This window comes from Desmodus rotundus, chromosome 2 (assembly GCF_022682495.2).
Source record: "Desmodus rotundus isolate HL8 chromosome 2, HLdesRot8A.1, whole genome shotgun sequence".
Classification (NCBI taxonomy): domain Eukaryota; kingdom Metazoa; phylum Chordata; class Mammalia; order Chiroptera; family Phyllostomidae; genus Desmodus; species Desmodus rotundus.
In genome coordinates this window covers 102570424-102597030 of record NC_071388.1, presented here as the reverse complement: position 1 = coordinate 102597030, position 26607 = coordinate 102570424, and the positions used below count along the sequence as shown (strand labels likewise).

At 39.0% G+C, this 26607-nt stretch overlaps 1 protein-coding gene across 8 annotated transcripts in view; it reads left to right on the top strand.

The window, feature by feature from the left end:
- Nucleotides 1-2115: 2115 nt before the first annotated feature.
- Nucleotides 2116-26607, top strand: part of ZNF148 (zinc finger protein 148) — a 126576-nt gene continuing 102084 nt past the window's right edge. For 5 of the 8 annotated variants that reach the window (XM_053918477.2, XM_053918472.2, XM_053918473.2 and 2 more), the window contains exons 1-2: nucleotides 2116-2309; nucleotides 19886-19989. The gene's annotated coding sequence lies outside the window, so the exon portion shown is untranslated. Of the gene's footprint in view, nucleotides 2310-19885; nucleotides 19990-22554; nucleotides 22624-26607 lie in introns of all 8 variants that reach the window. The other 3 variants (XM_045185947.3, XM_024577992.4, XM_053918474.2) reach the window with 2 other exon arrangements.

Genomic DNA, 26607 nt, shown 5'->3' with positions numbered 1-26607 from the left:
TCAGTCCCCAGTCAGGGCACATACAGGAGGCAACCAATGAATGCATGAATAAGTGGAACAACAAATTGATGTTTCTGTCTCTCCTCGATCGTTGTCAACCCTGGTTTTAATGTCTTAATAAAATTTATAAGGTATTACCAATAAGGAAAGCTGGGTGAAGGGTAAATGGGACTTCGTACAATTTTTGCAACTTCTTGTGACTCTGTGATTATTTCAAATAAATAAATTTTTTTTTAAATAAAGGAAAGTAGGATGAATGCCTAAGGCTGGTATTTGGGGAGGTGAGCAAGAGGAGCATGGAGAGGCAAATGGGGGCTAAGAAATAGTTGTAGAACTTTAACCTACAAAAGTCTGAAACTTGCTCCTCCCAACACTTCTGCTATTACTACCTCTACAGTGCTCTTTAATCAGCTCATGCTAGATCATTGTTTCTCTATCGTTTCTCAGTTACTATGCTGAGCAGAGAATTAGATCTATTCCTAATGGCAAACCAACCAATCTTAGCCCATTGGGTATAATCTCTAGGCCTTCAATCCTCTTCAGTTACTAGTTTTCCTGTTGCCTAATATTCAGTGTCTGCTTTCTTGCTGCCAGAGGTGGTTTTCATTTTCACATCTGATTTTGGTGCCATTGCAGGTGCTAGAAGTTGCCAGAAGGCTGTCCTCCAGATAACTCTCTTGCCCTAGCTGGAATCACTGTTTTGTTGATTTAGCATTCAGGATATGCACTGGCATATTACTAAAAAATGTATTTCTTAATGGCAAAAGATTGTGGAGCTGTGGCTTATCCTTGTTCTTCTTAGTTACCTGTGTCTAAATTTAGTTGACCCTGTGGAGGGGCTTCAGCTATTTCTAAACAGGCACCACGATTACTAAGGTTAGTGCCTGGAGGTACATTAACCTTGCAGACACTAATCTAATTCAATGCTATCACAAGTGCATGATGCTAGAGTTTGGAGTTTTGCCAAAAATCACTATTCATATGAACATTCAGTTGGCAAGGGGTAGGAAGGTGGGTGTGAACAAGGGAAGAACTCCAGAAATGGCTATACAGATATTTTAACGCCTTTCCTCTCCCCTCAGAGGATATGTTTAAGTATTGGGGAGACACTCTAAATAAATCTTCAGACTATTATGAAGAGACAGTACTGAAGGCATTTCTTCCCAAGGTAAGTTGCTGACGCTCATAGTCACTCAAAAATCACTGAGCATCTATTATGCCACATGGCCAACCTTGTGCTAGGGTGGGGACAAAAACATGAGTAATTGTAAACCACCCAGCAGTATGCACAGGGACCTTAGGGTGGCTCATAAGAGTTAGTTGAATGAAGGCACCATTACGGAGGTCACAATTTGGCTAAGGTCACTTAAAGGATCTTCAAGGGAGGAGACTTAATTGTGTAATTCCAGCATTACATAGGTCATTACCAAGTCTTTGTCATCTAGACTGAAAAGTTTTGGGCCCCAGGTGAAGTGAGCGGAAAATACCATGTAAGACCTTGCGCAATACAATCCATAGCCGCATCTCTTGATCTTTATGCTCACACCCTGAATCTCAGTTTACAGACACTACGGGGATTTGCTAGCTTCAACGGAGAAAAGCTGCAGCTTCCGGAAAAGGTGGCATTTGGGGTGGTGGAGGCTGACGACTGGAGGTGGTGTGGAAAGGGCTAGGTGAGGGAGGAGAAACGAAAAAACCAAGAAATTCTGGCAGATAACCTTTCACACACGTGGCCGCCCCTTTCTTTTCCCAGGGCCTGAAATACGAATGACCCCCGAGTCCTCCACTTTTCAGCACGCTAGGCACTGATCAAGGGTTGAAGGCGGACCTCCAGTCAAACAGCCTTCCATAGTTCCGATCTTTTTCAAACTATTTTCTCAGGCCCAGCCCGGGAGACCTGCAGCTCGGGATCCGCTTCCCCCGCGCCGGGCTGGTGACACGCAGGCGCCGGAATCTAAGCCACGCTCGGTCTTCCCAGCCGGGTCCCGGGCGAGAGAGGGTTGGCGCCGCGGAACGCTTCCCGAGTGCGGGGCTTCCCATAAGGCACCGCGACGGCAGTGGCGGCCACCGCGGCGGCGCTCTAGCCGAGGCATGTCTGCATCTCTACTGCTCTGGGAGGAGGAAGAGAAGGAGGAAGAGGAGGAGGAGGGGGAGGAAGAGGAGAAAGGCGCAGGGGTGGGAGCAGTTGTCGAAGCTGCTACAGTAAAAGTTCTCCCCCCTCCTCCCTTCCCCTCCTCTCAAGGTCCCTAGAAAGGTTGGAGCTGCTGCCGTCTACAGTCGGTGATCGCGGGACTCGGCGCCCGCCCGCGGTAAAGCGCTCGGCCTGGCAGGCCCGGGCCCGGGGGAGGGCGGGGGAGGGGGATGGGGTGGCGCGCGGGGGGAGCGCGCGGCGGTAGAGGCCTGACCCCGGGGGGAGCGAGCCCTGGCGACGCTGGGGGTGGCCAGGGAACCGGCGGAGGCCGGGGGAAACGCAGGAGCAGGCTGGGGGGACGGGAGGAAGTAGGGCGCGGATGGTGGGTTGGGGGATTGAGAAAGGATAATGCCGGGGGTGGCGGAGGCGACTAGGCGGCCTCCGAGGCCTGAGGGAGGTGTCAGAGGTAGGGAAGAAGGTGGAATGTTTGCCCGGGGAGGCCAGAGGGTATTCGGTGTGGGTGTGAAAAGGCTAGGGAGACACCAGGTCTCTGTCCACCGTGCCTGGTGCAGTGCTTTATGCACCGCAGGCCTCAGTCACTGTTGCTGCCTGAGTGTTCTTTGGGAGAAGGAAGGGCAGGGGTTGGAGAAAAGGGAATTCTTGCAGGAAACCTAGTGGGAGTGTGTACAAGGAGAGCGGCTGGGGGGAAGAATGCCCGATAGGTGGAGGAATGCAGAGGGTGGCTGTGAAGAAGTCTTGAGGATTCTGGGAGAGTGTTCATTGTGCAGATATATTAGGTATTTCGTTATGGAAAAAACTGAAGCGTATCTAAGGAAAAGGAAAGGAGGAATATAAGGAGTTTCCGTGAATAGAAAGAATAGCGTTTGAAGTAAGAGGGAGTGTTAATGTTGGGGAATATGAAGAGAATGCGTGGTCGAATAGACAATATAGTAGAATTAATGAATGTTGGCTCAAGGACTAAAGAGTTATTCCAGATGGGCCAGGGTGGCCTAGTTCTGAACCTGGTTGGGCTCTACTGTAGATGACATCTGGTAAGTGTGGGTCCTGGCAGTGGTTGGGGTCACTGAGAATTAGGTCTTAGTATGTAGTTTGGTCTCAGATATTTTAGACCTGCACCAGTGAATGTGAGAATCTCTGAAACAGATCTTAAGGAAACACCTGGCCTACAGGTATTCTCTAGACCATGGAGTTTAGATTTTTGCAAATTTGAAGTATTGTTACTTACCAGAGGCTGGACGAATACTATCTTGGCAAATGCTGGAATGGACATTACTTGACTTGGTGGTTTTCTTCTTCACTGCTCAGCTTAACTGGTCCGGGAGAACTAGTGCCGTATTATTCAGCCTGAATTGCAGAATCCAGGGTTATAATTTATAATTGGTGGTGGGGGGATTCCATGCATGGTGGCCCTTTGGTGGCTCCGTTTGTAGCTCAGATTAGTGTAATTGACTGGATTGGCTCCCTAACTGTGGCTGATGGCAGACCTTTTGCCATTCACAGTTCCTGAATGTATATTCTCACTGAGGCACGGTGGTATTGAAGAACATGCATCAGCCTACAGAGTGTAAGCCAGCAGAATATCTATTTTGGTCTTAGGTTGCAAGGTCAGGACTTGAAGTCTAGGGGAACCTGAAGAGACTGGGTGCTTCTAAATCCAGATTGGAGGGAGTGTTAGCAGTTTTATGTCAGGAAATGAACCAAGCCCTATTGGATTTGCTGCTGAGTTCACACCCCAGTTTCGGTAGGGAACTCTGTGTTAGCACCATGTTCTTAAAGCTTTGTTCACCTTTTGAATCAGCTTTATTCACCTGAAAATTGGTTATTAAGAAAGACTTGTATGAACATTACATTATAATATTAATTCAGCCGAGGAAGGGGTGGTTTGAAAATCCTTTTATGGAAGTAGAGGGTGGAGGGATTAATGGGGGAGATGGAAAGAAATTTGGGAGAGCAATGGAAAAATTCAATCATTTATTTAACAACTATCTCTAAAGGAGGACGTAATTCATTGTTGGAGTGGAGAGGGGCTTTTATTAAACTTTTCTTATAGAAGTAATCCAGATTATTTTTTAAAATTTGGAAAACTGTCAGTACGTTATATATTACTGTAAAATGATTCAGTGTTTTACATTTTTATTGCCATCATAGTGTGAGAGGGTGTGTTTTTCTTCCCCCTCACTGGCACTGTGTAGTATCAGCTTTTAAAAAATTTTTGATATAAGTTTATGGACTTAAGTATAGTATGTCCTTATTGTTTTTCTCCCATTTTTAAAATATGTGAAATAATATATGTGCATAATTCAAAAATAAAATTGTACTGAGAGCTTATAATGAAAAGCAGTAGCCCCTGTCTCACTTGTTCAATTGCAGTTCCACTTTCTAGAGTCTACTATTTCTAAGCATCAATTTTTCTAGTTCTTATCATGCTTTTCTCGTGGTCCAAAAATAATTAGCATGTACTATTATTTTCTGGTTGATTAAAATGACATTATGAAGCAGTCAAAAGACTTCTTACTGTGAATGGGAAGGCTTTATGTCACTGGCATTATCCCCTTCCTGCTTCTCCTTTCCAACCTTTGATAGTTACTATTTTAACTTTTTTATTCTGTGTTTTTATGTCTTCAATATGCTTAAAGAGAAAGCATCTAAAATTAGACTGGAAATATTGGGTGAGATGATAAAGGGAAGTTTGATGGATGGACCGACAAGGAAGGGTAGGTTGTAGAAACAGCACCTTTGCAGCGTAATGGTTGCTTGGGAGAGATGAAGATCGCTTGGCAGTGATGGTTGTTCATCTTGGAATTAGTTGCCAGGTCAGCCGCGCAGTAGTATTTTTTGACAGTCTTCTGGAGAGTTTAGTGTGGCGAATCTGGGAATGGAATCAAGTGACCCTTAATTGTTCTTTCCATGCTTCTATGGCAGTTCTTACGTTTTCTGGAAGGAAGGATTGGTGTGGATATGTGTTTCATTTTTTTGTGGAGGGAGGGATGGGGAAATGTGATAAGGGGGGAGGAGCTGAGGGACAGGGTAGGGGCAGGTGGTGGTAAATTTGTGGGAGGGTGTAGAAAAGGTAAAGAATTCTGAGGACATTTGGATATAGTTGATGTGAAGGAGATTTAAATTACAGTGGTGAGACTGAGATTTTTTGAAGTTGTAAGGAAATTAGCATACTTAAGCCACAAATATGTTGCTAGTATGGTAGAAAAAGGTATGTTGCTCATATATTAGGATAGATTCATAAAATGCTGGCTTTTGGAATTTGTGTGTGAGGTGCAACATTACCAAGTCAGTGTGACTGAGATTGGGAGACTAGAAGGATCTTGCTCCTTCTTGTTTAAGTAACCCCACCTCTTGAGTTCTTTCTTATTCTGAATAAAAACAGGATCCACATACTGCTAAATCTTGTCTTTGCTTATGAGAATTATTCTCTGTTGTGCAAAAGGTGGCTATTGTAACCTGCCCTAGACCTGAGATTTACTTTAATCTCTGGGGACACTCACAACAGCTCGATTCTTAAGTGCTTAATAAAGTACCTGTTGAATGACTGATAGAAAGTAGCATTCACTGCTTTAGTAATAAATAGTGGGAATGTATGAAATTGCTGAGCCCTATGGGGGTATTGCAGACACAATGTATATGTGAGAGAGAGAGAGAGAGAGTGTGTGTGTGTGTGTGTGTGTGTGTGTGTGAGAGAGAGAGAGAGAGAGAGAGAGAGAGATTGAGAGAGACTGAGACCCCACACACAAAAGGGGTATCCTACTGGGCAAGGCCTTTAGATTTAAGGGAAGAAATACAGAATGGATTAGAATGGAACTGTAACAGTCCTGCAAAAACATTGAAGGGGTGGGACCAAAGGTTCTAGTCTAATCTGAGGCTAGTTTAATCTGAGTGAATCTGATCTGGAGCTTCGGGCTGGTTTAATTTGGATTTTATTACCCCAGGCCTAAATGACTACTTAAGATATTTTTCTCTGTTTTAAGAATCTGTCTGATTTGATTTGATTCATTTTTAAGATGATAAAGTGTTAGATGAAGTTTCTTCTCTCAAGGAATTTATAATACTTATGTTCTTTTAGGGAGAGAAATTTTGAATTAATTCAGTAACAGTATAAGATTACAGAAATTGATTTTTTAAAACAAATATCAAAAGTACACCTTTGATGAGGATTTTTATATTTTGATAGTCATTTTCAGAGTAGTGTTCAGAACTTTTTTGGAACACCTTTTCTGAATTACTTCCTGAGCCTCTGAGCACATCCTGTACCATTTACCTGTTTATTGTGCACCTATTGTCTGCTCGTGGGGGAAGGAGCCTTTAAAGGTGAGTAAAACATGGTCCCTGTCTTTTCGGAGTTCATAATCCCTCCAGGATGGCACAGTTGCAAATAATACAGGGCGTACTGTTATTCTGAATAGTCTCATTGGTGACAAATATTTTTAGTTTGAAAGACTGATTTTTAGAAGTGCTAAGATCTGTTGATATCAGTAGAGTGAATAAAGAACAGTTTTGGTCTAAATGCACTGAGTCACAGAACTGGGAGTGATATATATATATATATATATATATTTTTTTTTTTGGTTGACTTATTAACTGACTTTGGAAAATGCTCCTAAAGAGGAAGTCGGAGATATTTTGATTCTTGGTGACAGTTTACATGTAGTTAGTTAGACCCTGGATGAACGTTGGTTAAATCATCAGATGGTTGGATGGATGGAGCGAATAAATGAGTAAGTAGTAGCCTCCCAAGGTAAATGTTTTGAAGAAGACCACACTGATTTTAATATGTACAAGTAAATACATTCTGGTTATATTTGTTAATAGTTTCATTACTGTGAACAACATAGTTTATGATTAAGTTCCCACGTGAGTTTTGCAGACAGTACGTGCTCTGGGAGTTCAGAGAGTGGAGAAGTGAACATTGGCTGGGGTCTGGGGAAAGGGATCGCAGTGCACCAACTTCAGCTAGGATCTGAACGGGTTCCTTGGGGATCTCAAGAGAGAAACTAAATTGCTGCAAATTTCTCTTGCAGCCCTAGAATGAACCTCGAGTCCTAATCTATTTTTGTCTGAATGCTTTCTGCCTATTTCATTTTAGCTACTCCTACTGCTTTGTTCTTTTTCAAATCCACTTTGTTGGGTAGATTTTGAGCGCTCCAGACACCTGAGGGGGGTGGTCTTTTTCCAGCTATGTCTAGTGTAGCTTTAGTTTTTCCTTTTTTGAGCCTTTACCCCACAGGTTGCTTGGTTTCTGTGAGTGAAGAGCATGAGTCAACGTGGCTCTGTTATTCTAGCATTTTCCTGCATGCTCTTCTCAGTGCTGCGTTCTGAATTACGGAGTAGAACAGACAGAGAATTGAGGGCCTGTGTCTAGTAGACACATGCATGGTGAATAAATGGGTGAATGAGAAAGTATTTGAGATAATGTAGGGATTTAGAAGATCCAAATTCTGTATATGTTTTCTGTTTGTTTCAGTTTATTTATTTATAGCCAGTCTTTTTCTACAAAGGATGTAATGGGGCTGACAAATAGACAGGGGTGGGCAAAAGTAGGTTAAATTATCAGCCATCATTACCTAAAAGATAAATCATGAGTAAGGACACAAAATAATAATAACAACAACAACAATACCACAAATAATACAAATAAATAATATGATAATAAATAATAACACAAGAATGAAACTTTCCCGTACTCACAACTGTGAGCGTACTTTTGCCCACCCATGTGTGCACATGAATTGAAAAGTCTGCTGAAGAGAAAATGAAGGGAAAATCTCTTCAGCTGCTGTAAGGTCCATCACTACGGATGCTAGAAAACTAGGAATAAAGTGAAAGAAAAGCAGATGGAGGATAAAAGGTGTTATCTGATAGAAAGTGTAGTTCTGAAAGAAGAAAAAGGTTAATATAGAATAGGTTATGTTTAGAGGAAAGCAATAGAAAATTGAGGGTAAAGAGGATTATTTGAAACGGCTGTTTTGGGGAGGAAGATGGTAAGTCTATTTGAAGGATAACAGTAGTAGACATTATCATGTTGATTTATAACTGAGGTTTCAGAAAATGATGGGATGAGTTTTCTTTAGTCCACAGATAATGCATGTTTGTTATATGCAAAAGCATTGTTGGATTCAGTCAGGAATAAATTTGTTGGGATTTATATTCTAATAGGCAGCTGGACTTGTGCACAAATAACTACACTATGATCGCAAATATGTCATAAGGAAAATACCCAATGTTACTGAAGTAAAAGGGAGTAAAAAACACCTGACTAAGGGAAAAACCTGGGACTGCATTTAGTGGCATGGAAATGGTATTTTAGCTAGGCTTGGAAGGAATGAATAGGATCCTGACTGGCAGAAATTACTGGGAAGAGAGCATTCCAACCTGAGTGATTAGCAAAATCCAAGGTTTGGAGGTGAGGAGCAATGATATATGGAGAATAGAGAGTTTAAAATTTTTTTACTGTGACCTACAGGAAGTAATACATGTTACATCTTCACCTAATACATGCATGTATGAATGTTTGTGTATATGCAGAAAAAAAGTTTCAATAACAATAACATTCCTTACCATGCTAGATGTACTCAAATGCTTTCTATTTTGTTTGGCTAAAAAGAAGAAAAGATGGCTATCGTTCATTAAACTGATTTCATGACTAACCAAATAAATGATCACCACCTGTAGTTTGGAACATAGAGTTCATGAATAGAACATAGTATGATCCAAGGTAGAAAGAGAGTTATTTGGGTTTGGGTAGAAAATAGATGGCCTTGAAAGCTAAGATAAATAGTTTGTATTTGATATGACATAGTGTTGTGCTTAGTAAGCAGACAAGCTGGGTTTTACTATTGGCCCATCTGTTTACCCATTGTGATTATTGAGAGAGTACTTGCTCTCTGAGATTCAGTTTTCTCGTCAGAAAATTGATAATCATTATACCTTCTAGCAAGGATTTGGGGATTAGAATATGTTAACATATATCATTGAAGTACGTTAATATATATCATTAAAGTACAGCTATTGAACTTTCTGGAGTATTGAATCAAGGACTGTATATGTTAGAGGACTTAGTCTGACAGTATGCTATACCATACAGGGTAGATCAGGGGCAGGGTGGAGTGGTGGTAGAGTAAGCAAGGCTGAAGGTGAGAAGCTTAGTTAGGATGCTACTGGAGAAACTAAGAACTCGAATTAGTTCGACAGCAGAAGGATTCTAAATGAAAGGGTGGGATGTGATTGGATGGAGAGAGGAGGGGAAGATGACTGGAAATTTAGAGTTGTGGAAAGATTCAAAAGGCAGCAGCCAAAACTGGGTTGCATTTTTGGCTAGTTTAGTGGGGTACATTAGAGTACAGTTTATGGCAATAATAGGTCCCTAGTTATTTGTTGAATGATTAAATATGTAAACTGAGGAATAAATTTTCAGTGAAGACAGGAATGGATGGGTTTGAGAAGGGTGGGTTAGACTGAAGGGTGCTTTTGATGACCTGCAGAGTTTATTCATTCAGGAAATATTTTTGTATACCTTGTACAAGATTCCATGGTAGGCACTGTGAAGGATGCGTGTTTATATGATGCAGTTTATGTTCTGTAGGAGTTTATCTAGGGTCAAAAACGTGGTCATGTCCTTCTGTGACAGAAGTACTATGGCAGGTTCAATTTTGTGGAGGAATTGGTGTGTAGCTTAGACCTTGCAGGATAAATGGGATTATAGTCGCAAGGTGGTGGGGGATGAGTGGCAGTGAGAAAAGATGGGGCTGTGTTTAGAGGTCGGTGGTCTAGGTTAGCTAGAATTTAGGGTTCGTGTTGGTGAATGGAGGGAAATAAAGCTGTAAAGTAGTTGAAACATCTAAAAGTCTAGACCAAACTGATTTTAAAAATATGTGAGATATAACTTACATAAAGCGCTCAAATCTCAAGGGCACAGGTTAAGATATTTTTTTAGGTATACAATGGCGTGTAACCACTGCTGAGTTCAAGATATGGAATGTTTCCAACGTGTTAGAAGCCTTCCTCGTGTCACCTTCAAGTTGATGGCTCCTCCAACCGGAAGTACCGTATTCCGACCTCTGTCACAACAGAGTACTTTTGTGTGTTTTTGAGTTTCACGTAAGTGGAATCACACTTCTGTGTCAGGTTTATTTTGTTGACCATAGGTCTGTGAGGTTCATCCATGATGTATGTAGTAGTAGTTCATGTTTTTTGCTCTGTGGGATCCCATTACATGCACATACCACAGTGCATTTATCCATTCCATAATTGCTGGACAACTGAGTCGTTTCTATTTTTGGAAGTCTAAAGAGTTTTAACTTGACTCATTATGCAGTGAGGGACCATTGATGTTTTTTGAGTGGGGAAATAAGGTGGGTTTGTGAACACTAGTGTGGTGACTGTGGCTTTTTGCAGTGGAGGGACTCTAGTGAGCAGGAGGCAAAGTTAGCAGACCGTGACAAAAGTGCAAAGTGCGGAGAGTCTAAGTTGGAATGGCGGTAGTGGGAATGAAAGGAAAGGGATAGATACAAGAAATACTTCAAAGAAAGAATTGAAGGATTTCACAGCAAATGGGCTTTTGGGAAACTTGAGAAAAAGTGAACAAGAAAAGTTAAGGGAAATTCTAGGGCTTTTAACATGGGTGACAGTGAGAGTGGAGGTGCCGTTAACAGAAATTACTGGATCAGTTAGCACAACTATTTTGGTGGGGAACAATGGCTACTTTAGTGTAGCCAGTGTGTCAGGCACTAGTGGAAGTATCCGAAGGGAATTAATCTAGCTAGAATTAAAAATACTGGATTCAGCTGAAGAAAGAGGTCCACTAGAGATTTGGGAATATGTACATAGTGTTGATAATTGAAGCTACTAATTCAGGATTTGGTAGGACGCTGATGGCTATGAAATTATTTGGACTGTTAATTGAGGTGTTAATTGAAGTGATAATTGAAGATCTAGTTAAAAAGAAACCATTATATTTTAATTACTCAGGAATAAGATTAGCAGAGGGTGATGGTTTAAATATTTTGGGGAGCTGGAGGATGATAACCATATGAGGAATGAAAATATTGAAGCAGTGTTAAGAGATGAGATCGTCATGGGGAGAGAATTAGAGAAAGCTCCAGGGCAGAACCAGGGCAAATATCCACTATTTGGGCTACGAAGAGGACCAGTAGTCATTGGAGAAAGAAACAGCAGCTAGAGACCAGAACAGAAATATGTGGTACAGTGCAGAGGTAGTTCACGTGTCATTCCCAGAGAGAGGAGGAGGACGTGGGTGGTGGGTCATCGGACTTAGCACCTGGAATTTGTTGTTGTTGTTGTTGCCTTCAAGAGAACAATTCAGAGGCCGGAGTGCGTGGGGGTAAGGGACTGAATGGATTGGGTTAATATGGAAAAAATGGGCTGTAGGGATTGTATTAAGATGTTTATTTTTAGAAGGAGGAACAATTCTTTTTCCAAAACTGGAGGCAAGAAGTTATAAGTGGATGAAGACGTAGAATTTTAGAAGCTGTAAAGAGGATTTGATTATAGATAGAGGAGGCGTGATTTGAGGGAATTTCACGAAATAGATTATTTGATGGGGTTAAGTACTTACATATAAAAATGATTTGGATTAATCAAGGAGGTGAGAGTTGTATTTAGAATAAATCAGTTGTAAATGGTTTCATAGGTTTCTGGTGGTGCTTAACTGGGTACCCAGTGTGTGGGGGCGGAGAACACAGACGGGGAGGGTTGTCCGTCCTTGGGGAGATGCGTGGTAAGTGCAAAGGAAGGTCAGGACGTTCTGGAGAGGGTGGCCTTAAAGTGGCTGACGGACAGATTTCAATTGTGTGGGGAAAACGGCTAACAGGAGGTGAAGAGCAGGCGTAGGACTAGACAGAAAAGTGGTTGTGGTTAAACAGACAGGCTTCCCGACCTCACAGCCCTAGTGGTGCAGCACTTGCAGTTGATGGCCTCTTTTCAGTATATGTATGTGCAAGGGTGACGCGCACGTGAAGGTTTTAGGAGTCGAGGAGGGTCAAGGTGTAGAAAATTCTTCAGCATCGTTTTGAAGTCAGTGAGAATAATGACTGAATCTGGGACAAATTGGAATTGAAATTTTGGGGGAGGGATTGTAGGTAGTAGGGTATTGTGGAACTTGGTGGTGTTGCACATGGAATGGTTTGAGTAAAGTGAACTGCAAAGAGATTGTTTTAGTGATTGAGAACAGTGGGAGTGTCTGAAGCAGTTGGCTCTGTAACAACCTGGAGAAGGAGAATGGATAGCTAAGTCATGAGAGAAGCAGGCTGTCCGGGAAAAGTCAAGCTTGAGATAAAATGAGGAGGTGGTCACCACAATCCAGGGAAGAGAGAAGTCATCCAGACTGCACTGGCTTTGGGATGGAGATAAATAGATGGATTTATTACATTCACCAGTTCTTTAAATTTATTTTTTTTAATAATTTTTTTTATTGTTCAAGTACAGTTGTCTCTAAATTTCTTTATAAATAAATTATACTTCACAATCATAACCAGCCTGGGCCGGTGTGACTCAGTTGGTTGGAGCCACGTCCTTGTAAACGTAGGGTCGCGGGTTCTATTTCTGGTCTGGGCACATGCCTGGTTGTGGATTCCACCCCCAGGCCAGGCACGTATGGGAGGCAACTAATCAATGTTTCTCTCCCTTCCTCTCTCTCTCAAAGCAATGAATAAATGTCCTGGGGTGAGGATAAAAAAATATTAAAAAATAATAACCATTCATGTGTTATACTGATACAAATCCAACTGAGATATTTGTAAATTAGAAATGAGACAATGAAAGAAAAAAAAGATGGGGTAAAGTTGTACTATAGAGTCGTCCAAAAAGTCCATTTAGTTTTTTCCGTAAAAAAGACACATTTTTTATTTTCACCAATAACATTGATTTGGATATTTTGAGTATGTCAGCTGTCTCCCGCTATTGGCTTCTAGTGGGTAGAGGCCAGGGGTGCTGCTAAACATCTTCCAATGAATAAGACAGCCCCACAGCAAAGAATTATTTGGCCAAAATTGTCAATAGTACCAAGAAACCTTGCAAACAACTTTTGACATGTTTGAGCAGTCACAGCACCTTCTCCATACACTGCACACATCTTTTTCTGTGTTTCAGTTACGTTTTTACCTTTCTTGAAATAATAAAGCATAAATCGCCGAAAATGTTGTGTATCTTCTCCGATCTTCAGTGTTCAAATGACTGTATAAAAATTTTGGTAAGTTTTTAAAAAAATGCACACTGATGTAACAGCTGTCACAGTACAATTTAACAGAATTGTTTCAAATGAAGTTAAAAACAACTAAGCACTACTAGAGTCATTGTAAGGAAAAAACTAAATTAACTCTTTGGCCAAACCAGTAATAAGGAAAGGCGAAAGACGTGGGGTAATTTGTTGACAAAGAACATAGGCAAGCTGAGAGAAGCTAGTAAATGGATAATACAGAAATGAATGAGGAGGTTGGAGTTTACCCAAATAGAAATAAGAGTAAGATGAAGAGGAGCTTGAGTAGTTTGTAGCAGAGAAAACAGTGTTACCTAGGAAACACCTAATGCCAGGAGCCTGTTTCTTCTCTGTGCACCTATAAGGACAGTCCTTGCCACCCCGCTCTGTTACAAAGATGATAGTGTATCATGCTTAACTTCTTTAAAACAGCATAAATGATAGCGACATTGAGATCGTCGCTCTCTACTTGAGTGCCTCAAAATCACATCAAACTTTCTTTGCAAAAATCGTATGGTGGTAATTTGTGTATGTAAAGAGGTTCAGGCAAAAGTGGAAAGAATGGGGTGGATGGTAGAAAGTAGGTATCCTTAGGGATATAAAATAGCCTCTATAGTTTTTTCTTTTTCGTCTAAATGACTTTATCTCATATTAGCGTTACAAGGAGGCTGGTTTGCTCTGCGTTCTCATTTCATTTATTACTTGGATATGGAACTATGAGAACAGTTACACAGTTCTAAAATGCTTTCTAGTGTTATATCTAGTTATTTATCATTTATTGAACATCTCAAAAGGAGTTATCTTACCAGTCCCGAAAACAAAATGTGGTTAAAACATTGCTACTTTCTTTGTTTTGTTTTGCTTTGAAATCTTGAACATTTAAGGGTTTTGAACCTTCATCATCTTTCCCTGATGATATTTTAGACCTAGACCAGGTCTCTTATTCTTTGACTTCTGTCTCTGCTCTCAAACTTTTGTCTGTCCAGTCCTGCAGTAGTAGTCATTTACATCAGACTTTGTCTTCTGTCAACTTTTCCCTTGTACTGTCAAAGATTTGACTCTCAAGTGCTTACCAAACTGTGGTTTTTGAGATTCTTTATCAGTGCCTTGCTGTGGTCCTGGCAACTGACATTTTAAACCGTGAAGGTGCCAATGCTGTATGCCTCATACCCTTCATATTTGCATTACCCACCTCACATGATTAACTAATTCTTTCAACCTCTGAGCAAAGAATACTTTCTGACCCTCCAAATTTAATAGTGAAAGGCCTGTGGGGATCCAGAGCTTTGACAGTCTCAGAGAGCCAAGGGATGTCACTTTGCCCAACTCAATCTTTGCTGTAACCTCCGATTTCATCTAGAATTGTTTCTTAGGACCAGCTTCAAACATAGCTGAACTTTGGTGAGTAGGAGTATCTTCTGAATATTTGAGTGGATTGTTTGGATTAGACTAATGATAGATATCTTAAGGAAGGTGTTGGGAATGGTTATGGTAGAAATGGAGAGAGTTTAAGTGATAATTATATTAGTTTAGCATCGATAAGTGACTTCACAGGATAGGGGTTGGATGCTGGAAGTCTTGGTTGGTGTGGAGCTTCCCTTGTAAACTTGAGAAGAGCCAGTATCTAAGGGATTAGAATGAAATATACACTTGATGTTTTGCAGGGTCTTGTGTGTATGTGCTTGTCAACATATACACACCTGCCTGTATAGATACATATAATGATAGAAATAATGTGTTAATTTGGTAAGGTTCTATGGTCTTTAGGGAAATGGCATGGCAGTCCTGAGTTACGAGTGATTCAAATGAATTGGTAGAGAGTATTTGGAAAGATCATTGTCAAGTCGTTGGGGATATGCTTAGGAAATGGATTTTTCAGTGACTGTGGTGGTCTCTGAAGTAGGTTCACAAGATTTGAGGGCATTTTGGGGCAAATTTGTGTGTAACATCAGAGAGTGTTAGCTTTCAGGGAATGAGAGAACAGAAAAAAAAAGCAGTGTTTAAGAAAGTTATTTGAATTATTTGGTAGGAGCTTTCATAAAAATTATGAAAGTTGTGGATTGGTTTTGAATAGGTAAGTGGGAGATGGAAGGGATTTAGGAGACTCATTACTATTAGAAAAGTAAATTTCAAGAGAAATGCAGTTTTTAGGTTAAAAACTGGAAGGTAAGGGCAGACTAAAATGAGAAAATTAAGGTGTGGGGAAGTAAGAGAGGAAGGCTTAAGGAAGGGATTTCTGAAAGATTTCTTATTTTAAGGAGTGTTGTGTTGGAGTCTACTTTTGACTAGAGCTTCAGTAAGGAAAAGGGGTTAAACAGGGCAGACCATACCACGGTTTGTAGGAGCGGAGATTTTACCAAGGGTAATTATGCATAGTGGGTTTATTTCTTAAGAAGCCTGGGAAGTAGGGAGTCCTCTGGCTCTCTGGGCTTTTGGAGCCCAGGCCCGACCCGGCAGCCGCTCGGGCGGGATGGTGCCAGCGCTCGGCTGGTCGGCGGGCGGAGCGGCGCGCGTGTTCGACCCAGAGCCGCCTGTCCGCCCGCGAGCGCCGCGGGCTGCAGGATCCGCGCACCCACGGGCCTCTTCGCGGGCGCTGCGGTGAGTGAGGGGCCGGGCCGTGCGGTGGGAGCGGCGGGGAGGGGCTTTCCGTAGCTCCGGGACCAAACCTCCGCACGCGGCCCCCCCACGCTTCCTTTTGTCGTGTGCGTGTGTGCGCGCGTGTGTGTACGTGTGTGTGCGCGCGCGCGTGTGCTGGTGCGCCCGTGCGCGGGGAGGCGGCGGGGAGCTCGGAGGAGCCGAGGTTTTTCCTGCTCGGGTGGCTGCTGCGCCCGGGCCCTGGCGGCGGTGCGGCCTCTCGGCCACCGGTCTTCCGGTCCGGCCGGCGGCGGGGCCCCTGTTCCTCGGCCGGGTGGCCGACTTTGTGAGTGTCTGCCTGACAGCGGGGGGCCGCCGAGCCTTGACACCCCCTTTTCCCTCCTAACCCTGCTCTTTCCCGGTCTTCCGTGCGACTGCACCGTGTTTACACTGCTTTGGTGTGCGGAAAGGATAGAGGGGTGCTTGGTCTACTACACAGTTTTTTCCGTGGGGTCAAGAGCAAAAACTGTGCGCAGGTATCCGCGTATTGGTTGCGCTGGCAAAATCTCTGTGTTTAGCGGTCAGAACAGCCTAAGGCCTTTCCAGACTTAGACTAGGGGGCTAACTTTTGCTTTCCAGACTTTGTGAAGCACAAAGTGCCAGGAAAGAACTACTTGTGTAGCAGACTGAAAGTTAGACAGACTTAAAGTCCTTCCCAAGAGCTTGAATTAAAAACAACTTTTATTTTTGGTTTTACATAATAATTGTGATTTGTGTAGTTTACAAGTAGAGTTGTGCAAAATGGGGCATGGTGATAATACAAGCATTGCTTATTTTATAGAGGGCAGTGGTCAATGCACCACACAGTTTTGAAATTTCAAGTATGTTAAATGTTGCTATAAATAAAATCCTATTCAGATTTTTAGATTTAATAAATCTAAAAATACGTTTGCAGTTGTCCTTTGGGTGTAAGAGGAAGTCCTGGGTTTCTCAGTACATGTTTCTGGGCATATTTTCAGTATTGTCAGCATGATACCGGTACAGAACCTTAACCTGAGTGAAAAATTTGCATGAGATTACCAGTCTGTTTTGCAGCTGGGAATAGACTCTGGTTCTCTTATTCCCAGTCTGGTGACCTATCCAAGAATAGACTAAGGAAACTGGGTATTTGTATGTTTGGTGGAAAATAATGGCTGAGTTTGATTTTTATAGTGGGTATTAAAGTGCCAAAAAATAGATGTGTGAACTTTTAATTTTCTGTTGTAACATGTAAATGTAGTTTCTCCACACTCAGTGTCTTTGGTCTTTAAATACATAAAGGACTTGAGTATATACCTCAGTGTTACTTTTCGAGGCATTTGTAGTCCATTTACACTTGATTAAAACAGATGGATGCTTTTTGTATTTAACTGGATGGGTATTTTTCATTTGGGTATTCTCACTGGTTAGAGAATAGCAGGTAACTTGAGAAGCTTTAGCCTTCCCACAAATGCTAGAGGGAAGAATAATTACCCGTATTTTGCCGTGTACGATGTGCACGTTTTTGCCCAGTTTTTTGAGGGCAAAATAAGAATGCGCATTATATGTGGGTATAGTGATTACATACCATGGGTATAATAATGGGTATAATAATCCTGTGTACAATGCGCACAAAACTGTGGATGTGCTGTATACATGGGAGTGCGTTATGCAGGGCAAAATTCAGTATGTTAACTTCATTAATCTCTGATTAAAAAAACAAACTTGGGCCTTATTGAGGGTGCTCTTTATTTGAGGATGGAATACCTGTGGATTTTCTTCTCAGCTTTGTACATAGACTGTCATTGTCGTTCTTGTTACTGTATTAACAGTATTTGGTTAACATGTGTTTCAGCAAGCCTTCCTACAAAAGAATACTTTTTCTTTTTTCAGTGTATGAGCTGCAGTTGAACCTTTTTGTTTTGTTCATTGCTACTCTTTCTTATACCTTTTTCTTATATCACAAAAACAAAAAACAATGTTTATTTTTCCCATCTCCAAAGAACCCTCAAAATTTTAAATGTAATACCAGAGGTCCTTCAACAGAAATGATTTTGGTAATGTCTAAAGACATGTTGAGCCCTGGCTGGGTAGTTCAGTTGGTAGATCATCATCCAGATACACCAAGGTTGCGGGTTTGATCTCTGGTCAGGGCACATACAAGAAGCAACCAGTGAATGCATGAATAAGTGGAACAACAAATCTCCTTCCCTCTCTCTCTAAAATCAATAAATAAAAAAATTTAAAAAGTATTTCTTATAAGGATTTTTTGTTGCACTGGGGGATTCTACTTGTATCTAGTGGATAGATACTAAACATCCTACAATGCAGGTGATAGTCCCCATAACAAAGAATTTTCCAAGGCAGAATGTCACTAGGGTTGATGTTGGGAAACCCTGATCTGATGTATCAAGAATAATATTCTCCAAAATAATGTAAATCTATAAAAATTATGTCATAACAACATAATTATAAACACTGTATTATGTAATTATGTTACTTTATACAGTTACAGTATTAATAATGGCATTTTTGTATCACATCTGTTATGTTTTCTTAGACATCATTAGAATGATCATGGATCAAAGTTTATAAAGTATATTTGAGAGCCTCATTACATAGGATTTTGGAGGTGGAAGGTCAACAAGTATAACCCTTTCAGTATGTGGATAAGGAAACGGAGTTTAGAGAGACTGTGACTTACCCAAATTCCCACAGATAATGCAGAGCTCAGGTCTCTTGTTATTTCTCTTATAATTTAATTTTAACTTATTTAATTAAAACTAATTTAAATTATTTTTAAAAGATTTTATTTATTTATTTTTAGAGAGAGGGGAAGGGAGGGAGAAAGAGAGGGAGAGAAGCGTCAATGTGTGGTTGTCTCTTGTGCACGCCCCCAACTGGGGACCTAGCCTGCAACCCAGGCATATGCCCTGACTGGGAATCCAGTTGCAACCCTTTGGCTCACAGGCCAGCATTCAATCCACTGAGCCCCACCAGACAGAGCATAATTTAAATTATAACTGAGGGAAATGGTATTTATCACTTTTGCTTGATATACAAATAAATAAAAGTGATTACATTGTCAGAATCTCAGTGTTCAGTGAATTGTGATTTTCTTAGATTCACATGTGTTGGATTCCTTAGCATGGTTTTGTAATCATTGTCAACTTTTCAGCATCTGCTTTTAAAAAGTGTTGAAAGTTTTACAAAAGCACATACAATTATAAAGCAAAACTTAAAGTTAATAATGATACCTTAGGCAACACTGCAAATGCAAACCCAACTGGATTTGTTAAAATGTCTTACCGTGTCTTGAACTTGGACATCTGATCTGTCGTGTGAGGATCACTGTAATAGTTAGTTACTGTGCTTATGGTAAATCTATTCTAGCAAGAGTGTTTTAGCTAACTTTAGAAAAGTGATAATGGAACTTTGAGGTGAAATGTAATTGGGTGAAATATAAATTGGGTATTTAGAAGAAATATTTTCAAGTAAAGCTGTGTATTATAAGTAAGAAGTATCAATTGGATTCTGTGTTTAATTTTTTTCCTGTAATGCTACTTTTTAAAAATATGAGTAAAACATAAGGACAAAAGACCATATGAGCAAATATTTCCTTAAAAATTGTTTTATATAGGAAATTTGTTTTGTAGAAAAAAACTAAAATGCACATTAGCAAAAAGAAAAATAAAATTATCAACTGGAGAAGTTGCCATTAATATTTTGATATATGGCTTTCTTATATTTTCATTAACCTTTTGTTATGGGAGAATTTAAATAGATGAAAAATAGAATAGCATTATGAATTTCTATTATATCTGTGACCTAGCTTCAGGATTAGCAATTAATGACCAGTCTCATTTCATCTGTACAGGCATGCCTCATTTTATTGTGCTTTGCTTTATTGCACCTCACAGATGTTGCATTTTTAACAAATTGAAGGCAAGACCCTCCACCAGGAGAAAAGATTACAACTTGCTTTATTGCGGTGGTCTGGAACCAAACTTGCAGTATATCTGAGGTATGTCTGTAGCTCCATCCCCTTTCTTCCCTCTAATTAATATTCATTCATTCATTCATTCATTCATTCATTCATTTATAGAGAATGGAAGGGAGAGAGAGAGAGAGAGAGAATGAAACATCAGTGTGTGAGAGAAACATGGACAGGTTGCCTCTCGGCCCACAACCCAGGCATGTGCCCTGACTAGGAATTAAACCAACAACCCTTTGGTTCACAGGCAGGCACTCAATCCACTGAGCCACACCAGCCAGGGTCCCCCTCTCATTATTTAAAAAAACCCAACAAAAACCAAACCTTTGTTTTGAAATAATTACAGACTCATAAAACTTGCAAAATTAGTAGAGTCCTATGTATTTTATATCCAGCTTTCCCCCGGTAGTGACATCTTATAAAAGCCCCCTAGAAAGTCATCAAAACCAGGAAATTAATACTGGTACATTACTGTGAACTAAACTTACTTGGTTTTTACAATTTTTTTTAACCTGAATTCACTTTGGTATGTGTAATTCTATGCAGTTTTCTCCCATATATAACTCTATGTAATTACCACCGCGGCAAAGCTAACAGGACTGTTCCATTACCATAACGAAAATCCCTCTTGCTACCCCTTTATATTTGTACCCCAATCCTAAAACCCTCCTTGTTCCCTGAAAAACTTAATTTCTACCTTTGTAGTTTTGTCATTTCAAGAATAGTATATATGGAATATTAATATATACTTTGTTTAACCATTCACCTGTCAAAGGACTTTGGTATATTCAGTATTTTGCTATTAAGAATCAAGTGGTTATGAACATTTATATATAGGATTTTGTGTATAATTCTCTCAGGTAAAGAGTGAGCTTCCTGGGTTTTACAAGAAGGGCGTGCTTAATTTTATAAAAAACTTCTGAACTGTTTTCCAGGATAGCCATACCATTTTACATTCCCATAAGCAATGAATAAGAGATCTACTTTTTCTTCCTCCTCATTAACGTTTGTTATTATTACTATTTTTTCTTTTAACTTCTAATAAGTATATAGTGCTATCTTACAGTTTTAATTAGCATTGCCCAAATGGCTAATGATACTGAACATCTTTATATATACTTACTTCTGTCTGTTTACGTCTTTTGCTCATTTTCTAATCAGATAATCAGATTTTTTTTTGCTGTTAAGTTTTGAGAGTTCTTGATATATTTTAGATACAAGATCTTTGTCAGATATATGGTATGCAAGTATTTTCTCTTAGTTGGAAGCTTATCTTTTCATCTTAACAAGGTCTTTCACAGGGCCAGTGTTTATTATTTTGATGATGTCTGGTTTATTTTCTTTTATATGGATCATATTTTTGGTGCCAAGTATGAGAATCCTTTTCTTTAGGACCTGATGGATCTTGCCTCTCTTTTCTTCTAAAAGTTGTATAGTTTCATGTTTAAATTCATGGTCCATTTGAAATTAATTTTTGTACATAGTTGTGAAGTTCAGGTCAACACTTCTGTGGTGTTTTTTTTTTTGCCTATGGATGTTCAGTTCAGCACTATTTGTTGAAAGGACAATTATTCCTCCATTGAATTGTTTTTGCCCATTGTCAGAAATCAGTTGGGCATATTTGTGTTGGTTTATTTTGGGGCTCTAGTATTCTGTTCCATTGATCTAAACATCTCTCTATCAGTACCACACTGGCTTGATTACTATAACTGCAGCAGTAATCAAGACCAGATGTCATTAGTAAATGACTAGTAAGTCATCAGGTAGAGTATTCCTCTTACTTTGTAAAGGCTGTTTTAGCTATTGTATTGTCTTCTTCACACAACTTTTAGAATAATTGTTTATGTCTACAAAACAAAATCTTGTTGGGATTTTGATAGGAATAGAAAACCTATAATTTACTTTGAGGGGAATTTCTTCTGTAGAGATTTTCAATTCATGACCATGGAACGTCTCTCCATTTATTTAGAGCTTCCCTATTATTTTGAAGCAAATTGTAGGCATCATATAGTTTTTCTTAAGCAGTTTTAGTAAGCTATAACTTAAATGCAATACAATTTACCCATTTCAGTTGTTGTTAGTATATTTACAGAGTTGTGCAGCCATCACCATAATCAGTTTTAGAACATTTCATCTCCCTAAAAAGAAACTTTGTATCCATTAACAGTCACTCTCCATTCTCCCTTTGTCCTTAACCCTTGGCAACCACTAATATTTTACTTTCTGTCTCTATGAATTCGCTTCTTCTGGACATTTCATATTAATGAAATCATAACAGTATGTCGAGCTTTTTTCACTTAGCATAAGTCAGATGATATAGCATGTGTCAAGAGTTCATTTCTTTGTATTGCTGAATAGTGTCCTGCATGAATATTACTAATTTCGTCTGTCCATCAGTTGACTGACACGTGGACTGTTTCTGCTTTTGGCTATTATTGATAATGCTACTGTGAACATTCATATGCAAGTTTTTATGTGAACACTTATTTTTAGTTCTCTTGGGTGTATACCTATGAGTGGAATTGTTGAGTCACAGCCAATAAATCTTTGTCAAGACCAATGTCATGAACCGTTTCTCCTTAAATTTTGTTTTAGGGGTTTTACAGTTTTAAGTCTCATGTTCAAGTCTTACCCATTTTGAGTTGACTTTTGTGATGGTATAAGGTAAGAGTCAATTTTCATTCTTTTGAATGTAGATATTCAGTTTTCTCAGCATCATTTTTTTTTTGAAAAGCCTATCCTTTCCCCATTGTGTGTTCAAAATTTTTTTCCATTATGTAAAAAATTACATTCTACATTCAATATGTATTCATTGCAGGTATACAGCATAGTGTTAGACAATTCATATACTTTACAAAGTGTTCCCCCCAGTATTTTCAGTACCCACCTCAAACCATATATCTTACATTTTGTAAGAACCATGGTTCTTACAATATTATTGACTTTGTTTCCTATCCTGTACTTTACATCCCCAGGACTGTTTTGTAACTAACAGTCTGTGCTTCTTAATCCCTTCACCCGTTTCCCCAGTACTCCAGTCCCCCCTTCTCTGGCAGCCGTCAGTCTGTACTCTGTAATTATGAGTCTGTTTCTGTTTTGTTTATATTGTTCTTCAGATTCTGCACATAAGTGAAATCATATGGTGTTTGTCTTTCTCTGATTGACTTACTTCACTTAGCATAATAGCCTCTAGTTCCATTCATGCTGTCACAAATGGTAAGATTTTATTCTTTTTTATGGCCAAATATTGGTATTCTTATTGAAGATCAGTTTGTCCCTGTATGTATGGGCCTGTTTCTGGCCTCTGTTTCTTTTATTGGTGTGTATGTCTATCTGTATGGTGGAACTATAGTGTTTTAATTATTGTAGCTTTGTATTATATTTTGAGATTAGAAGATGTGAGGCCTCCAGCTTTGTTGTTCTTCTGTATTGTTTTTGCTATATGGGGGTTTTTGTGGTTCCATTTGAATTTTAAAATTATATTTCTATTTCTGTGAAAAAGGCCATTAGGATTTTGATGGGGATTGCATTTAATCTGTAAATTGTTTTGGGTAGTACAGATCTTTTAACACAAACATGGGATGTCTTTCCATTTATTTGTGTTTTAATTTCTTTCATTTGCATTATACAGTTTTTAGTGTGCAAGTTTTTGTCCCCGTGGTTAGGCTTATTCCTAAGTACTTCATTCTTTTTGGTGCTATTTCTTGCTTGTATTTTTTAAAAAAGATTTTAGTCAGGGATTGAACCAGCAGTGCTTCTGTTTGCAGGATGGCAGTCAGTTCACTGAGCCACACCAGCCAGGACTCTTGCCTGTCTTTTTGGAGTCATATCTAAGAAGGCTTTTCCTTATCCAGGGTTGCAAAGATTTATTCCTCTATTTTCTTCTAAGAGTTTTATAATTAGCTTTTACATGTAGGTCTTGAATCTATTTAGAGTTAATTTTTGTATATGGTATGAGGAAGGGGGTCTGACTTCATTCCTTTGCATGTCTTGGCGCCCTGCCAGAAACCATTTGATCATAAAAGTAGATATTTATTCATGGTCTCTCAATTCTATTCCTTGATCTGTATTTTTATAGACAAATATAGTATGTCTATATTTTTATGTCACTACTACAGTGTTTTGGTTACTGTAGCTTTGTAGTAAGTTTTGAAGTCAAGAAGTATTCATCCTCTAACTTTGTTCTTCTCAATTTTCAAGATTGTTTTGAGTATTCTGGGTCCCTTGCAATTCCATATGAATTTTAGGGTTAGTTTGTCAATTTCTGCAGAAACCACTGTTGGGATTTTGACATGGGTTGTACTATCTTTGAAGATCAATTTGGTAAAATACTTTCATCTTAACAATATAAAGTTTCCTGATCCATGAATACCCGACGTCTATTTGTTTAGGTGTTCGTTAATTTCTTTAACAGGTGTAATTTACAGTTTTTCAATGTGCAGGTCTTGCACCTCTTCTGTTAAATTTATTGCTAAGTACTTTATCCTTTATGATGCTATTATGAGTGACAATACTTTCTTAGTTTTATTGTTGCATTGTTTATTGCTAGTATATAGAAATACAGTTGATTTTTGTATAATGTTACTGTACTATTCAACGTTGCTGAACTTGTTTATTCTTGTAATTAGTGGATTCTCTAGGGCTTTCTGTATATAATATCATGTCATCTGCTAATTAAGACAGTTTTACCTCTTTCCATGTGAATGCTTTTTATTTTATTTTCTTGCCTAATTCTTGCTAGAATGTCTAGTACAGTGTTGAGTAGGAGTTGTGAAAGCAGGCATCTTTGTCTTGTTTCCCGTCGTAGGGGGAAAGCATTCGCTATTTTACCATTAAGTATAATGTTGTTAACTCTGGATTTTTCTTAGATGGCCTTTATCGAGTTGAGGAAATTTTCTTCTGTTCCTAGTTGTTGAGTATTTTATTGTTTAAGTTTGTTAGGTTTCATCAAATGTTTTTCTGCATCTACTGAGATGATTTACAAAAAAATAAAGGTTTATGTTCTTTATTCTTTTGATATGGTAATAATATATTAGTTGATTTTCAGGTTTTAAACCAATTTTGCTTTCCCAAGATAAATTCCACTTTGCATTGGTGCATAATGGTTTTTATGTGTTATTGAATTTGGTTTGGTAGTATTTTGTTGAGGATTAAAAAAATAAATTGTACTTACTTTTTAGAGAGAGGGGAAGGGAGGAGGAGAGGGAGAGAAACATCTATGTGAAAGAGAAACATCCATTGATTGCCTCTCAGATGGCCCGGGAGTGACAACTCAGACATGTGGTCTGACTGGAATCCAGAATCAGTCAGTGACCTTTCTCTTTGCAGGAGGATCCCCAACCTAATGAGCCACAGGTCAGGGTGCGAATTTTTGTGTGTATGTTCAGAGTTAATAATGGCTTATTGTTTTCTTTCTGGTGATGTCTTTATATGGTATCATTGGTATCATTAATGCTCACCTCTTGAAATGTATTGAGAAATATTCCCTTGTATATTTTTGAGAGGAGTTTGTGAACAATTGAAATTAATTCTTTATTAAATTTTTGGTAGGGCTCCCCAGTGAAGCTTTCTGAGCCTGGAGATTCTTTTCTTGGGGGAGCTTTTAAATTTAAGAATTCATTTTTCTTTATTAATTATAGAACTGTTTAGATTATGGAATTCATTTTGGTTTAGTTTTGGTAGTGAGATTTTGAAAAATTGGTTCATATTTTCTAATTTAAGAATGTAAAGTTGTTTTATATACTATTACCTTAGTATTTTTTAATTGATGCAAAACTATAGTGATATCCCTATTTCAGTCCTCCTATTGATGATTTGTGTCTTCTCTCCTTTTATTTTTGTTGATCATGTTGGAGGCTTATATAATTTTTGTTTCATTGATTTTCTCTATTTTTCTGTTATCGATTTCATTGATTTTTGCTCTTTATTGTTCCCTTTCTACTGTTTGCGTTAGGTTTATATTTTGCTTTTTTTTTTTAGTTTCTTGGCAGGTAATTAAGTTATCGATTTGATCTTTCATCATTTCTAGTATATGCATTTAGTGCTACACATTTTCTTCTAATTACTGCCTTAGCAGCATTCCACATATTTTGACATGTGTTATTTTCATTAATTCTTATGTATATATTTTAAAATTTTCTCTTTAGAAGTATGTTGTTTTTTCCCTGTGTGTTTAGAGAGTTTTCTGTTGTGTTTCTGTTGCTGATTCCTACTTTGGATTCTTTATGGTCAGAGAATGCACTCTGTATTATTTTAATTCTTTTAAATTTGATGAGGTTTGTTTTATAGTTGAGGATATGGTCTGTCATGGTGAATGTTCCATGGATGCTTCCAAAGAAATATGTATTCTGCTTTTGTTGGATGGAATATTCTGTATGGGGTGGGTAAAAGTAGGTTTACAGTTGTCAGTATGGAAAAAGACATGCAGGTTATGATGATTACAATAGCTTTATTAACTCAGTATCACTCACAACTGTAAACCTACTTTTGCCCCTACCCCTGTATACGTATATCAGTTAGACTCTTTTGGTTGATTGTGTTATTAATTTGGCCACTCTGCCTTTTAAAAAAAAACTGTTACAGTTTTTCCATTCTTTTTCTTTCAATGTATGTTAGAATTTCTTTATTTTTTATTTTATTTTTTAATTC